The 14,242-nt window shown below is 47.9% G+C and overlaps 1 protein-coding gene across 6 annotated transcripts in view; it reads left to right on the top strand.

Annotated features, from left to right (window-relative positions):
• The window catches only part of SNX29 (sorting nexin 29), a 586,612-nt gene that overhangs the window by 566,024 nt on the left and 6,346 nt on the right, over positions 1-14,242 (top strand). The gene's annotated exons all lie outside the window — the stretch shown is intronic.

The following is a 14,242-nucleotide window of genomic DNA, read 5'->3' as shown; positions in this document are numbered from 1 at the left end:
ACCTCCCCCGCCACACCCCCCACCCCAGCTCAGCCACTCCCCAGAGTCCAGTTTCCAAGCACAAATGAAACCCGTTCTCACTCCCCCATCCGATTGGTCATGGAGCCTTAGGGATGCGGTCTCTTCAGCACCTTGGGAGCATCATCCCAACCCTGCTGCTTTGCCTTGCCCCGTCTCGGCTCTTTCCAGGGTCCTCCTCCTAGGGCAGGGTTGCACCAGCCCCAAAACAGGGCTCCCTGTCTGTGGGGCTCATCTCTGTCCCATGGCTCCCAGCTCCATCAGGAGATCTTTAGAGGCTATGCCTTCAAAGTAGGTTCCACCCCTCCTGCAGCCCCCCCCTCGCGCCCCCCACGATCCTCTGCCCCACGAGGCAGCCCCTGCCAGTCCTGCCCCCGCCACCAGAGCCCACATTGATGGAGAGCATCCCCCGGGTTGTCCTGTTTAACCCCACAGCCCCTTTTGTGAATGGCAACCATAGATTAAGAGCCTTTGCCTAGAACAAGACCAAGAAATTTCTTAAAATAGGTGACTATAGAGAAGATGCAGAGATGGGAGTGGTTGGAGCATGAAAAGGCTCACTCGAGGCAAGTAAATTCACAAACTGTAGAGTCTTCCCAGAGCGTTTGAGACTTCTCCCCCCCACCACCCCCCACAAATACCGCCCTGTCACCTGCCACCCAGCCCAGAGGCTGAGAACACAGGCCTGGACTTCCGTCCTGCTCTGTGACATAGGACTCGCGTGACATCGCGTAAGTCCCTCCAGCTCAGGAAGCCACCCTCCATGGCAGCTTCTTGAGTTTTCACATGTGAAACGAGACCTTCCCTCCCAGGGTTGGTGGGAGGGAGAGCTTCGTAGAGTAACACTGCTGAGCCCTGCACCTGCCACACAGCAAGCCCGCTGTGAGCGGACCTGGTAGAATTACCCGTCGTCCCTGTCACCAGTCTTTTCCAGGACACATCACCAACATCTGTGGCATTCTGTGAGCGGGATGCCTTGATTTAAAAGGATGTCAGATTTCAAAGCCGGCCTCTCTAGGAAGTAACCATTTTTTATATTGGAAGATCCACTATGAGAAATGCATATAGACGGTGGCCTGGAGAACCCAGACTTGCACGAACAGCTGTCGTCCACGGAGGGCAGGGTTTCAGGCTCTCTGCTCCCTTTTCATGTCTGTGCACGCTGGTTCCATTTCTCCCCTACAGTGAGCCTGGGTCGCTCCTCTTTAACTTTTGTTAATGACGGGAGGCTTCTCTACACCCTCTTGCTCCCTCCCTGCCCTCTTGTAAAATCTGGCTGTGCCAGGTCTCAGTTGCCACATGTGGGCTCTAGTTCCCTGACCAGGGAGGGAACCCAGGCCTTCTACATTGGGAGCATGGACGGAGTCTTAGCCACTGGATCACTGTGTGAGTGTCCCCTCCTTCTTCCCCTTTTTAACCTGTGCGTGTGTAACCCCCGGGCCAGAACTCAGAGTAGAAAAGCTGAAAGTTGAAATGTTAGAAATCTATCAACAGAGAGCAGCAATTCCATCAGAGCACGACTGAAATCACTCGAGAAAGATCCTGAGACTATAGTACGGGATTTGCTGAAATGGGGTGTGCGGTCCCCCAGTGATAGATGTGCCCTCCCCAGTTCCAGTTGTTCCCAAAGATCAGGCCATCAGTGCTGAAGGCACAGCCGCTTGGATGGCAGCTCCCAGCAAATGGAGTATTGACCGGCCCTCCAAAGCCACTTCCTAAGTGAAATGAACAGCACATCTCTCCTTGAAATCACTTTCACTGATGAGTGGTTGAGACCATCGGATCAATTTCACCTGTGTGCTGGGAACGGGAACACCATGCCAATGTGCCCCCAGAAGCTTATTAAAAGAAATAGTCCTCCCCTTTCCAGAGCTCCTGGCAGGGGCCACTTTCACAAGGTTGGTCTCCCTCGGTGCCTTGATGGTGGCCAGCACTGGAGAGTGAGTTTCCGAACAAATGCCAAACACATCTCAGGAACGGGAGAGCAGGCAGAATGAAGGGGCTCCTGGGCTCAGCTCTGGTCCCCCATTCCCGCAGGAGAGAAGAGGAAGGGGGTACTCTGGGGATGTCTGGGCTGTCTCCATGGGCAGCCATCAGACCTCAGGAGGCTGTTTGTCCACCACCTTCCAGCTGAAGACCCGGTTCTAGCTGAGCTGAGTGCCACGTGTAAGGTGTCAGCCCTGGGGAAGCCACATGCCCAGATGCCCCTAACCCCGCGACAGGGGGTCGCTGCAGCTCAGGACAGCCAGCACCTTGCAGGCTCGGGGAAGGAAGCCATGGCACCATTGCCTTCCTGGTTTCCTGCCCACTGGTTGGAACTGAGCCTCCAGGACAAACCCTTCACGGCCCCAGAAATGGCTCCAGCAGCCCCACAGGGTTGACAGAGCTTGGTGATGACTGGGCATAGTTCCCTCCGAGAGAGAGTGAGCCACGCTGGAGGTTGGCCAAAGCCGAGTTGAGAAGCAGGTGAAGAGAGGGGATATTTACTAAGCATCCTCTCTGCAAGCTAGCCATCCAAGTACAGAGTGTATCCCTCAGCTGTCAACAGCCTGCCATAGAGGATTCTGTAATACTCTTCTTCTTTTCTGTTTTTTTAACATGTACCATTTTAAAAACAGCCTTACTAAATAGAGTTCACACACAATTCACCTATTTAAAGTGTACACAAGTCAGTCGTCTGTAGGGACTTCCCTGGTAGTCCAGTGGTTAAGAATCTGCCCTGCAATGCAGGGGGCTCAGTTCAGTCTTTGGTCAGGAAACGAAAATCCCACATTCGTGGGGCAACTGAGCCTGTGTCACAACTACTGAGCCCGTGCACCCCAACTGGAGAGCCCGTGCACCCCAACTGGAGAGCCCGTGCACCCCAACTGGAGAGTCCGTGCACTGCAGTGAAAGATCCCACCTAATGCAAGCAATATCCCAGTGACTGTAACCAGGACCCCATGCAGCCAAATAATGAAATTTTTTTGAATCAGGTTTTAGTATATTCACACATATACACAGCCATCGCCACCGTTGTTTTTAGTGCATTTTTATCACTTGGAAGAGAAAGCCCACACCTTCCTTGCTCCTGGAAACTACACACATTTACTTTGTCTCTCGAGATTGCCCTGTTTTGCCATATAGAAATAGAATCATCATGTGGGTTTTTGCATCTGGCATCTTCACCAAGCACCGCTGCAAGGCTCATCCATGCAGTAGCACATGGAGAGGGCAATTTTTCTCTCTCCTCTCTTGGGGTTTTTTTTACCTTTGTTGTTGTTCAGTCACTAAGTCGTGTCCAGCTCTTTGTGACCCCATAGACTGCAGCACACCAGGCTTCCCTGTCCATCACCAACTCCCAGTGCTTGCTCAAACTCATGTCCATCGAGTCAGTAATGCCATCCAACCATCTCGTCCTCATTCGTCCCCTTCTCCTCCTGCCCGCAGTCTTTCTGAGCATCGGGGTCTTTTCTAATGAGCCAGCTCTTTGCATCAGGTGGCCAAAGTATTGGAGCTTCAGCTTCAGCAGCAGTCCTTCCAGTGGACATTCAGGGTTGATTTCCTTTAGGACTGACTGGTTTGATCTCCTTGTCTGAATCAAACCAACATAAGATGGAAGAACAGGGGAAGCTCATCCAGGTTTGTAGAAGGGTCGTGTGACATGGGAGCCTTAGTAAGGAAGTGAAGACCCAAAGAAATGGCCTGGCCAAACCTACCTGCTGTTTCTTGAGCTGATTTTATATTTTGTGAACAGGAAGGATCAATTGTGAAAAAGTAACTAAACTGTGTGAGTAGGGCCAAGGAAGACAGTAATTTTAACAAGACCTATTTGTACAGAATTTGCTCCATCTCAGCTTCTCGTCCTCAACAGTGAGAGCGTGACTTTCCTTCTGGTGTAGTGAGGACGTCTTTCACTTGGGAATTCTGTCTCCTGCTTTAATGAAAAATGGGAAGGTCAGAGTGTTTGCTTGCATTCACTTCCTTTCAAGTGCCTTTAACCCCAAAACAGTCAGTATGCAGAGCGGCCTTTTGGTGTGTGGTATATTCTGCCACCTTCAGCCATATCAACGATTCATGCCTCCTGTGGCTGAGTAAAATTCCATTGAGTGGATAAACCACGTTCTGTTCATCCATTCCACCGATACACATTTGCATTATTTCTAAGTTCTGGCTGTTATAAATGATGCTGTTTCCCGCATTCATGTACTAGTTTCTATGTGGACATGTTTTCATTTCTCCAGGGTGTATACCAAGAAGAATCGCCGGGTCACATGGTCATTCTATGTTTAACCATCTGAAGAATTGCCAGACTGTTTTCCAAAGCTGCACAATTTAATGTCCGTACTGGCAGTGTGGCCGGGTTCTGATTTCCCATCTTTGCTTTCACTTACCTGTCTTTTCAACAGTCACCATTCCAGTGGGTGTGAAGTCGTGTCTTATTTTGTTGGGGTTTTTTAAAGTATTTCTTTTTGGCTGTATCAGGTCTTAGTTGCGGCTCGTGGGGGTCTTGTTGAAGCACGTGGCCTCATGCGGCGCACGGCTTCTCTCTAGTTAAAGCACGCAGGCTCGGTGGTTGTGGCTCTCAGGCTTAGTCGCCTCAAGGCATACGGGATCTTAGTTCCCTGACAAGGGATCACCTTCCCCCGACACCGGAAGGCCGATTCTTAACCACTGGACCGCCAGGGATGTCCCTCCTATTGTGGTCTTGATGTACATTTCCTGATAAGGATGTTGAGCATCTTTCCATGTGCTTGTTGGTCTTCTGTGTATTGGCTATTCACATCCTTTGCCCGTTTGTTGATTGAGTTGTCTTTTCACTGTGATGCGATCCCTTCTTACAGGTGAGGAATCTCAGTCCCAGGGCACATCAGTGACCATCCAGGCAGTCAGCTGGTAAATGACAGAGTCCGAGAATTTCTGTCCCCGTGGTCCCTGCCCTTCTTAGCTGTGGAAGGGGGTGAGGTCACTGTCTCCTGGGAGACCCAGAGTGGATGCAAGGCGCTCCTTCATGCGGAAAAGGTAGAGATTTTTAAATACAGCCTTTCTCAGCCAGGCTTCTTAAGACTGAAGTAAAATTTTCATGTGGTAGCATTTCCCCTTTTTGTTATATAGTTCTGTGAGTTTTGAAGGATGCGCAGGGTCACAGCACCACCGGAACAGCCCCCAGAACCCCCCGGTGCCTATCTGTAGCCAGTCTCTGGTGCCCGCCGCTGCGGCTTCTGTCCCTATACTTTTGCCTTTTCCAGAATGTCTTACGAAGGAATCAGGTGGGGTGTAGCCTCTGAGTCTGGCTTCTGTCATTTAGCAGAACGCCTTTGAGATTTACCCATGTTACCAAGAATACACATTTTGAAGGAGGGAACAACCATTTAGGGTGGTAAATGAGCCAGTGGTGATATCTAGGAAATGTTTTTTTTTTTTTTAATTTAATGTTAATATGCTTACATCTATGTTTATGGATGATTTTGCATAAGCCAAAGTAACCTAAAAACAGAGGTAAGGAAAAATCTTGGGTATTATATAGGAGGTGTGCAGATAATGAGAGGTGGGAGGTTAAAGCATCAGAGATGATAAGGCAGTATTCAGGAAACATGGCTCCATGTTCCCATCACAGCTCTGGGCAGGGTGACCCTGGTCTCCAGGATAAAGAGGCCATGGCCCTGAGAATCATATCCCCAACGTGGCGTGCTCCACCTGGTCCCAGAGGAGCCTCAAGGTCATCTAGACCATTGGTTCTGACAGTCCCATGTGTGGTCTGGACCTTGTCCCAGAGGGAGTGTTCTCTAAGCCGGAGGAACCACAAGCAAAGTAGTAAGACCTCCCCTAACCTTTGCAAATAGTTGGATTGTGCTCATGTGTATTATGTCTCCTTAGTTGGCAAATTGACAACCTGAGGTTGAGTTTTGTTGCCATTAAGATGGCCTCTCGGGCCTTCTTTGCTGGCAGTCCAGTGGTCAGGACTCTGCACTTCATGGCAGAGGGTGCAGGTTCGGTTCCTGGTGGAGGAACTAAGATCCTTCATGCTTGTGATGTGGCCCAAAAGTCATCACTTGCCACGGGCTGACTGGGTCCCCACCTTTGAAAAGGTAGTTTGTAGAACTCCTGTAGACCAGAGGTGTCTACATCATCTGGGGGCCTTCCTGGCCCACACAGACTTGGGCAGCTTCAGGCCCCACCACCTGTCTTGCTCCCCATGGAGTCTTTTGCTGGCTGCTCTTCCTGCCCAGAAAGCCCTTTCCGTCCGCCTCTACTCCACTGAGCCTTACCTCCCCCCCCACCACCCCTCTACCTCAGTGCTCAGGCCCCCTCCAGAGACCCTCCCAGCCCCTGACTCTACCGCTGTGTATATTCTTCATCATTTCCCCCTCTCCCTCCGCCACCCCTGCCCCTGTTTTGAGTAACTTAAGGGTAGAAACTGTTGTCTTGATGTCCCCAGAGTTTAGCACAGGGTCTGGCCTTATCTCAAGGGAAACAGTGGTTTGATCTTCCTTTACAGGAGGGTCACGATTTTTTCACCCTTGTTCCCCGGTGGATCCACCTGTTTGCTCACTTATTTCCTTAAGCTGTCTCGAAACAGCCCTGCCAAATCCCAGGGCTTTTCTGTCTCTGTAAATTTTAGGGCTCCTCTTCCAGAAAACCTAGTCTGATCTCTTCAGAGAAGGTTTCTTTCTCCGTCTCCTGCCCCCAGGACAGACAGATGGAAGACTTGAGCTGTGCTAGTAAAAGGAATGGGAGGTATATTATTTTCCCTTTTTTTTTTTTGGCCATGCCATGCAGCTTGTGGGATCTTAGTTCCCCAACCAGGGATCTGATCCACACCCTCTACAGTGAAAGTATGGACTCTTAACCACTGGACCACCAAGGAACTCCCTTGAGGTTTATTTCTGTCATTTGTAAAATCTTTATAAAAGCTTCTACCAACTTCCTTTGATATATTGATGCCTCAGCCATCAGAGTTCTTAAGATTTTGCTGGCCAGAATTTGCCTGTGCCTCTGAATTTTATCTCAGAGATCCTGGGGTCTTGAAGGAGCCAGTTATATTCCTATTTATAACAGATTCAATTCATATGTGTTGAATGATACATAAACAGTAGGGAGAACCAATATTATACCCATTTCACAGATCAGAAAACTGAGTCTTGGGGAGGCGATGTATCTTCCTCTAAGGTCCTAAGGGGTCTAAGTGAAGGCACCTAGGTTTTCTGTCTTTGAATATGGGGTTTCTGTTATTCCATACACCTTTAGGATCTATTCTTATGATGGAGGTGGGGCCTTTCTTGCCCTCCATACCCCCCTTTTCTTGTCTGCAAAATTGGGGTAGACACGTGTGCTCAGTCTTGTCCGACTCTTTGCAACCACTTGTACTGGAGCCCGTCAGGCTCCTTTCTCTGTCCATGGGATTTTCCAGGCAAGAGTACTAGAGTGGGTTATCTGCTTCCTCCAGGGGACCTTCCCAACCCAGGGATTGAACCCATGTCTCCAGCACTGGCAGGCAGATTCTTTACCACTGACCCACCATGGAAGCCCTGGGGTAGACAGACCTTCCGCATTAAAACAGAATCGGGTAGATGAGGAACGTAATTTTGCCTTGCTCAGTGGTTCTGCTCCTGCCCAGACCCAGACTCACCAGCCCGCTTTATTAGAACATCATCATCAGCAGGAGGTAAAAAGAGCTTCTTGGTGGCCTGATCTCTATTGATGGGGCCAGGTGAGAAACACACCCCTCCTTTAAATCTCAGCAGTGCAGGTGGCTCACAAAGGCTGTAAACGATGAGGAATTGAGAGACCAGCGTTGACACACACACACCAGCACCCACCCACCCACCCAGCGGGAAGCTGCTGTATAACACAAGGAGCTCAGCTCCATGCTCTGATGACCCAGGACAGCGAGGGAGGCTCAAGAGGAAGGGGATATGTGAAGCTGATTCACGTTGTTGTACAGCAGAAACATTGTAAAACAATTACACTCCAATTTAAAACATCAAATACAGGACTGTTGACTCTAGGTAGTGTTGTACAGACCTCGAACTTAACTCATCTTTTTTAAAACTTAATTTTATATTGGAATATAGTTGATCTACAATGTTTTAGTTTCAGGTATATGTTCATTTTTTTAAGATTCTTTTCCCAGATAAGTCATTACAGAATATTGAGTAGCGTTTCCTCTGCTATATAGTAGGTCCTTGTTGATTATTTTACATATAGCAATGTGTATCCGTTAATCCGAAATTCCTCATTTGCCCCCCGCCCCCAAACACGTTTCTCCTTTGGTAACCAAAAGTTTGTTTTTCGAGTCTGTTGAAAAACAGACTTGTTGAGTCTGTTTCGGTTTTATAAATAAGTTCCCTTGTATCATTTTTTAGCTGACATGTAAGTGATACCACATGATATTTGTCTTTGACTTCCTTCACTAAGTATGATGATCTCTAGGTCTGTCCAGGTTGCTGCAGATCACAGTATTTCATTCTTTATGGCTGTAATGGATACAGCTGTATCCACTGTGTGTGTGTGTATATATAGACACATATATCTTTATTATGTTAATATATAATATATATACATTAATGTATGCATGTATGTATACACACACACACTTTTTTTAATCCATTCCCTTCTCATGGACACTTAGGTTGCTTCCATGTCTTGGCTGTTGTAAACAGTGCTGCAGTGAACATTCAGTTCAGTCGCTCAGTCGTGTCCGACTCTTTGCGACCCCATGAATCGCAGCACACCAGGCCTCCCTGTCCATCACCAACTCCTGGAGTTTACTCAGACTCACGTCCATCGAGTCAGTGATGCCATCCAGCCATCTCATCCTCTGTCGTCCCCTTCTCCTCCTGCCCCCAATCCCTCCCAGCATCAGAGTCTTTTCCAATGAGTCAACTCTTTGCATGAGGTGGCCAAAGTACTGGAGTTTCAGCTTTAGCATCATTCCTTCCACATTAAGGTGTATGTATCTTTTCAAATTATGGTTTTGTCCAGATAAATGCCCAGAAATGGGATTGCAGGGTCATACGGTAGCTCTATTTTTAGATTTTTAAGGAACCGCCATACTGTTCTCCATTGGGATTGTACCAATTTACGTTCCCACCAACAGTGTAGGAGGGCTACGTTCTCTCTCCACCCTCTCCAGCATTTGTTGTTTGTAGATTTTTTTATGTTAGCCATTCTGATCAGTGTGAGGTGACACCTCATTGTAATTTTGATTTGTATTTCTCTAATAACTAGCAATATTGAGCATCTTTTCATGTACCTCTTGGCCATCTGTATGTCTTCTTTGGGGAAATGTCACTTAGGTCTTCTGCCCATCTTTTGATTGGGTTTTTTTTTTGTCATAGGACTACATGATCTGTTTGTAAATTTTGTCGATTAATCCCTTGTTGGGTGCTTTGTTTAAAAATATGTTCTCGCAGTCTGTGGGTTGTCTTTTGGTTTTATTTACGGTTTCCCTTGCTGTGCAAAACACCTTTTTAAGTTTCACTAGGTCCCATTTGTTTATTTTTGTTTTCATTTTGATTATTCTAGGAGATAAGATACTGCTGTGATTTATGTTCAAAGTGTTCTGCCTGTGTTTTCCTCTGGGAGTTTTATAGTATCTGATCTTTAGTCCATTTTGAGTTTAGAACTTAACTCAATTGAGACATTTTTGCCTGTAGATTAGTAACTCCCTACTCACCCCCTCCCTCATCCCCCTCGGAGTTCGACTGTTTCGGACACCTCCTGTAATTGGAATCATGCAGTTATCTGTCCTTGTGGCTGGCTTGTTTCATTTAGCAGGAGGACACTATACTATCGCATATGTCAGCCTTTCATTTTTTCCTGTAAGGCTTGCATATTGCTTTGTATGGATGAAACTTTTTTTTTAATCCATTCATAGAGATCTAAGTTATTAATAATTGCACATCTTGCCTGTTGGGAGTGCAGAGAGAGCACTTCCAGATTCTGATTTCTGTTCTTTCGGATAAATATTTATTCTACCCTAGAAGCCATTCCAAGCCGATGAGACACTTGCCTGAGGAAACGCACTGCACGCTCCCACCGTGCCATCTCTGAGTGGCAGCCCTGGGCAGGAGGCTTAGGGGCAGGCAACCCCCCCCATCCCCCTCCCCTCTGCTGATCCTCACATAGTAGGTGCCTTTGGAGAAACCAAATGAAGTACCAAAGCCCTGGCCCCATGACTCAGAACTGTCCCCAACTCTGTCTCCAGTCCTCTGAGGAGCCGGCTCCTCCAGGGACCACAGGCCCTCACCTCCCAGCCGCGCAGGAGAGTCAAGGGGAGAGAGAGTGGACGAGGCTGCGCTGCTGGCTGTGAAGATGGAAGCAGGGCCATGACCCTCAGAGTGCCTGGAAAGGCTGCAAAGGCCAACTTCTGGCCTTGGGAATCTCCCTTGGAGCCTTCCGGGGCTTCCCAGTGATAGCTTATGGTGAATGATGTCAGATTCCTGATCTCTGAAGGAGGAGATTGAGCTTCGGGACCAGGCTTGATCACTCAAGAGCTTTTGTGTAGCAAAGTTTTATTAAAGTAAGAAAAGGGACAGAGCAAGCTTCTGACACAGACATCAGAAGAGGGATGGAGAGTGCCCCTTCCCCCCCCCCCCCCCCCCCCGCAACTAGTCTAAGCAAGGGAGTTATATAATTTAACTGGTTACTACAAGAAATCAAAAGAATGTCTCAAAGTTCAGTTCAGTTCAGTCACCCAGTCGTGTCCAACTCTTTGCGACCCCATGAATCGCAGCACGCCAGGCCTCCCTGTCCACGACCAACTCCCAGAGTTCACCCAAACTCCTGTGCATCGAGTTGGTGATGCCATCCAGCCATCTCATCCTCTGTCGGCCCCTTCTCCTCCTGCCCCCAATCCCTCCCAGCATCAGTCTTTTCCAGTGAGTCAACTCTTTGCATGAGGTGGCCAAAGTACTGGAGTTTCAGCTTCAGCATCATTCCTTTCAAAGAAATCCCAGGGCTGATCTCCTTCAGAATGGACTGGTTGGATCTCCTTGCAGTCCAAGGGACTAGAAAGAGTCTTCTCCAACACCACAGTTCAAAAGCATCAATTCTTCGGCACTCAGCCTTCTTCATAGTCCAACTCTCACATCCATACATGACCACATGAAAAACCATAGCCTTGACTAGACAGACCTTTGTTGGCAAAGTAATGTCTCTGCTTTTGAATATGCTATCTAGGTTGGCAATAACTTTCCTTCCAAGGAGTAAGCAGCTTTTAATTTCATGGTTGCAGTCACCATCTGCAGTGATTTTGGAGCCCAAAAAAAGTCTGACACTGTTTCCTCATCTATTTCCCATGAAGTGGTGGGACCAGATGCCATGATCTTCGTTTTCTGAATGTTGAGCTTTAAGCCAGCTTTTTCACTCCCCTCTTTCACTTTCATCAAGAGGCTCTTTAGCTCCTCTTCACTTTCTGCCATAAGGGTGGTGTCATCTGTATATCTGAGGTTATTGATATTTCTCCCGGCAGTCTTGATTCCAGCTTGTGCTTCTCCCAGCCCAGCGTTTCTCATTGATGTACTCTGCATATAAGTTAAATAAGCAGGGTGACAATATACAGCCTTGCTGTACTCCTTTTCTATTTGGAACCAGTCTGTTCCATGTCCAGTTCTAACTGTTGCTTCCTGACCTGCATATAGGTTTCTCAAGAGGCAGGTCAGGTGGTCTGGTATTCCCATCTCTCTCAGAATTTTCCAGTTTATTGTGATCCACACAGTCAAAGGCTTTGGCATAGTCAATAAAGCAGAAATAGATGTTTTTCTGGAACTCTCTTGCTTTTTCCATGATCCAGTGGATGTTGGCAATTTGATCTCTGGTTCCTCTGCCTTTTCTAAAACCAGCTTGAACATCTGGAAGTTCACAGTTCATGTATTGCTGAAGCCTAGCTTGGAAAATTTTGAGCATTACTTACTAGCATGTGAGATGAGTGCAATTGTGCGGTAGTTTGAGCATTCTTTGGCATTGCCTTTCTTTGGGATTGGAATGAACACTGACCTTTTCCAGTCCTGTGGCCACTGCTGAGTTGTCCAAATTTGCTGGCATATTGAGTGCAGCACTTTCACAGCATCATCTTTCAGGATTTGAAATAGCTCCACTGGAATTCCATCACCTCCACTAGCTTTGTTCGTAGTGATGCTTTCTAAGGCCCACTTGACTTCACATTCCAGGATGTCTGGCTCTATGAGTGATCACACCATTGTGATTATCTGGGTCGTGAAGCTCTCTTTTGTACAGTTCTTCTGTGTATTCTTGCCACCTCTTCTTAGTATAATCTGCTTCTGTTAGGTCCATACCATTTCCATTATCGAGCCCATCTTTGCATGAAATGTTCCCTTGGTATCTCTAATTTTCTTGAAGAGATCTCTAGTCTTTCCCATTCTATTGTTTTCCTCTATTTCTTTGCATTGATCACTGAGGAAGGCTTTCTTATCTCTTCTTGCTATTCTTTGGAACTCTGCATTCAGATGTTTATATCTTTCCTTTTCTCCTTTGCTTTTCCCTTCTCTTCTTTTCACAGCTATTTGTAAGGCCTCCCCAGACAGCCATTTTGCCTTTTTGCATTTCTTTTCCATGGGGATGGTCTTGATCCCTGTCTCCTGTACAATGTCACGAACCTCATTCCATAGTTCATCAGGCACTCTATCAGATCTAGTCCCTTAAATCTATTTCTCACTCCCACTGTATAATCATAAGGGATTTGATTTAGGTCATACCTAGTCTAGTGGTTTTCCCTACTTTCTTCAATTTAAGTCTGCATTTGGCAATAAGACCCACTCCCATAATATACATTTTAAGATAACAGGATCAGTGGGAAGCTTTTCAGGAAGGAGAAACTGTCCTCATGCAGGATACAGTGTTGTTATATAATCCTTAGTACAGATTCAAGCGGAGTTGTTTGTTGTGTAATCATCAGTTCTGGGCTTAAAGAAAAAAACTGTTTTACATGACTAAGACTAAGGAATGTAGAGGGGAAAAAAAGACGTTTGTCCTTTCCTCGAGAATTCCAGACGCCTATCTCCTCCTCGGGGACCCCAGATTTCTTATCAACCTGCCCAGGAATTGACTCTTTCACCAGGTGGCTCAGCAGTGAAGAACCCACCTGCCAATGCAGGAGATGCAGGTACAATCCCTGGGTCAGGAAGATCCCCTGGAGAAGGAAATGGCAACCCACCGCAGTATTCTTGCCTGGGAATCCCATGGACCAAGGAGTCTGGTAGGATATACAGCCCATGGTGTCAGAGTCAGACATGACTGAGCACACACACTGGTACATCTTGAGTGAAGTTGCTCAGTCGTGTCTGACTCTTTGCTACCCTGTGGACTGTAGCCCACCAGGCTCCTCTGTCCATGGGATTCTCCAGGCCAGAATACTGGAGTGGGTAGCCATTCCCTTCTCCAGCGGATCTTCCCAACCCAGGGATCGAACCCAGGTCTCCCGCATTGTGGGCAGATGCTTTAACCTCTGAGCCACCAGGGAAGTCCGGTACATCTTGAACGTGGCCTCATAACACCCACTGGGGACTGCCGGCCTCCAGAACTGTAAGATATCTCAGTGTGTTGTAATAAACCACGCAAGCGTGTGCTAATGTGTTACAGCAGCTGTGGGAAATAAGACCGAGTTCACCGCCTGTACATTCACGGCCCCAGCCCTGGCCCTGTGTGCCTGGAGCAGTGACCTTGGCAGTGGGCACTTCAAACGCAACCAGACCAGGGACATCCACCTTCTTGAGTCCTCCAGCTGCTGCCTCCACCCACTGCTCCTGTGCCCAGAGCCTCGGGGCCCCACCCCCCCATCCCAGGCCCTTCCTGCCTTGCTTGGGACTCGCCACTCAGGCAGGCTTTGTACCCTAAGTCTTAGAGTGAGCGCATGATGTTTTTAGCCCTCCTTCGGACTGTGAGCTCCATAGGGCCTGGGAGAATCCGTTTTGCTCACTGTTTAGCCCTAGTGCCTTGCACAGTGCTTGGCCCACAGGGGTGCGCAAAGATTCATGGAGTAAACAAGTGTATCCTTCAGTGTTTTCTGAATACCCCTTCTACTGTGCTGTAACGTGGGTTGGAATTGAGAAATGGAATATTTCCTGCCATATCAATAAACAAAGGCTGTCATAGGCATCAGTAATTATGGATGGTGACCCCCTGAGGAAACTCAGGAAGGAAAGAATACCCACCATCTAGCAGCCATCAGACTGCAGGCACTCCCTACTGTGAGCCCCTGGGAAACTCAGGATGAGGAAACTCC

Source organism: Bubalus bubalis, chromosome 24 (genome assembly GCF_019923935.1).
Source record: "Bubalus bubalis isolate 160015118507 breed Murrah chromosome 24, NDDB_SH_1, whole genome shotgun sequence".
NCBI lineage: Eukaryota > Metazoa > Chordata > Mammalia > Artiodactyla > Bovidae > Bubalus > Bubalus bubalis.
This window is presented reverse-complemented; position numbering and strand designations above follow the sequence as displayed.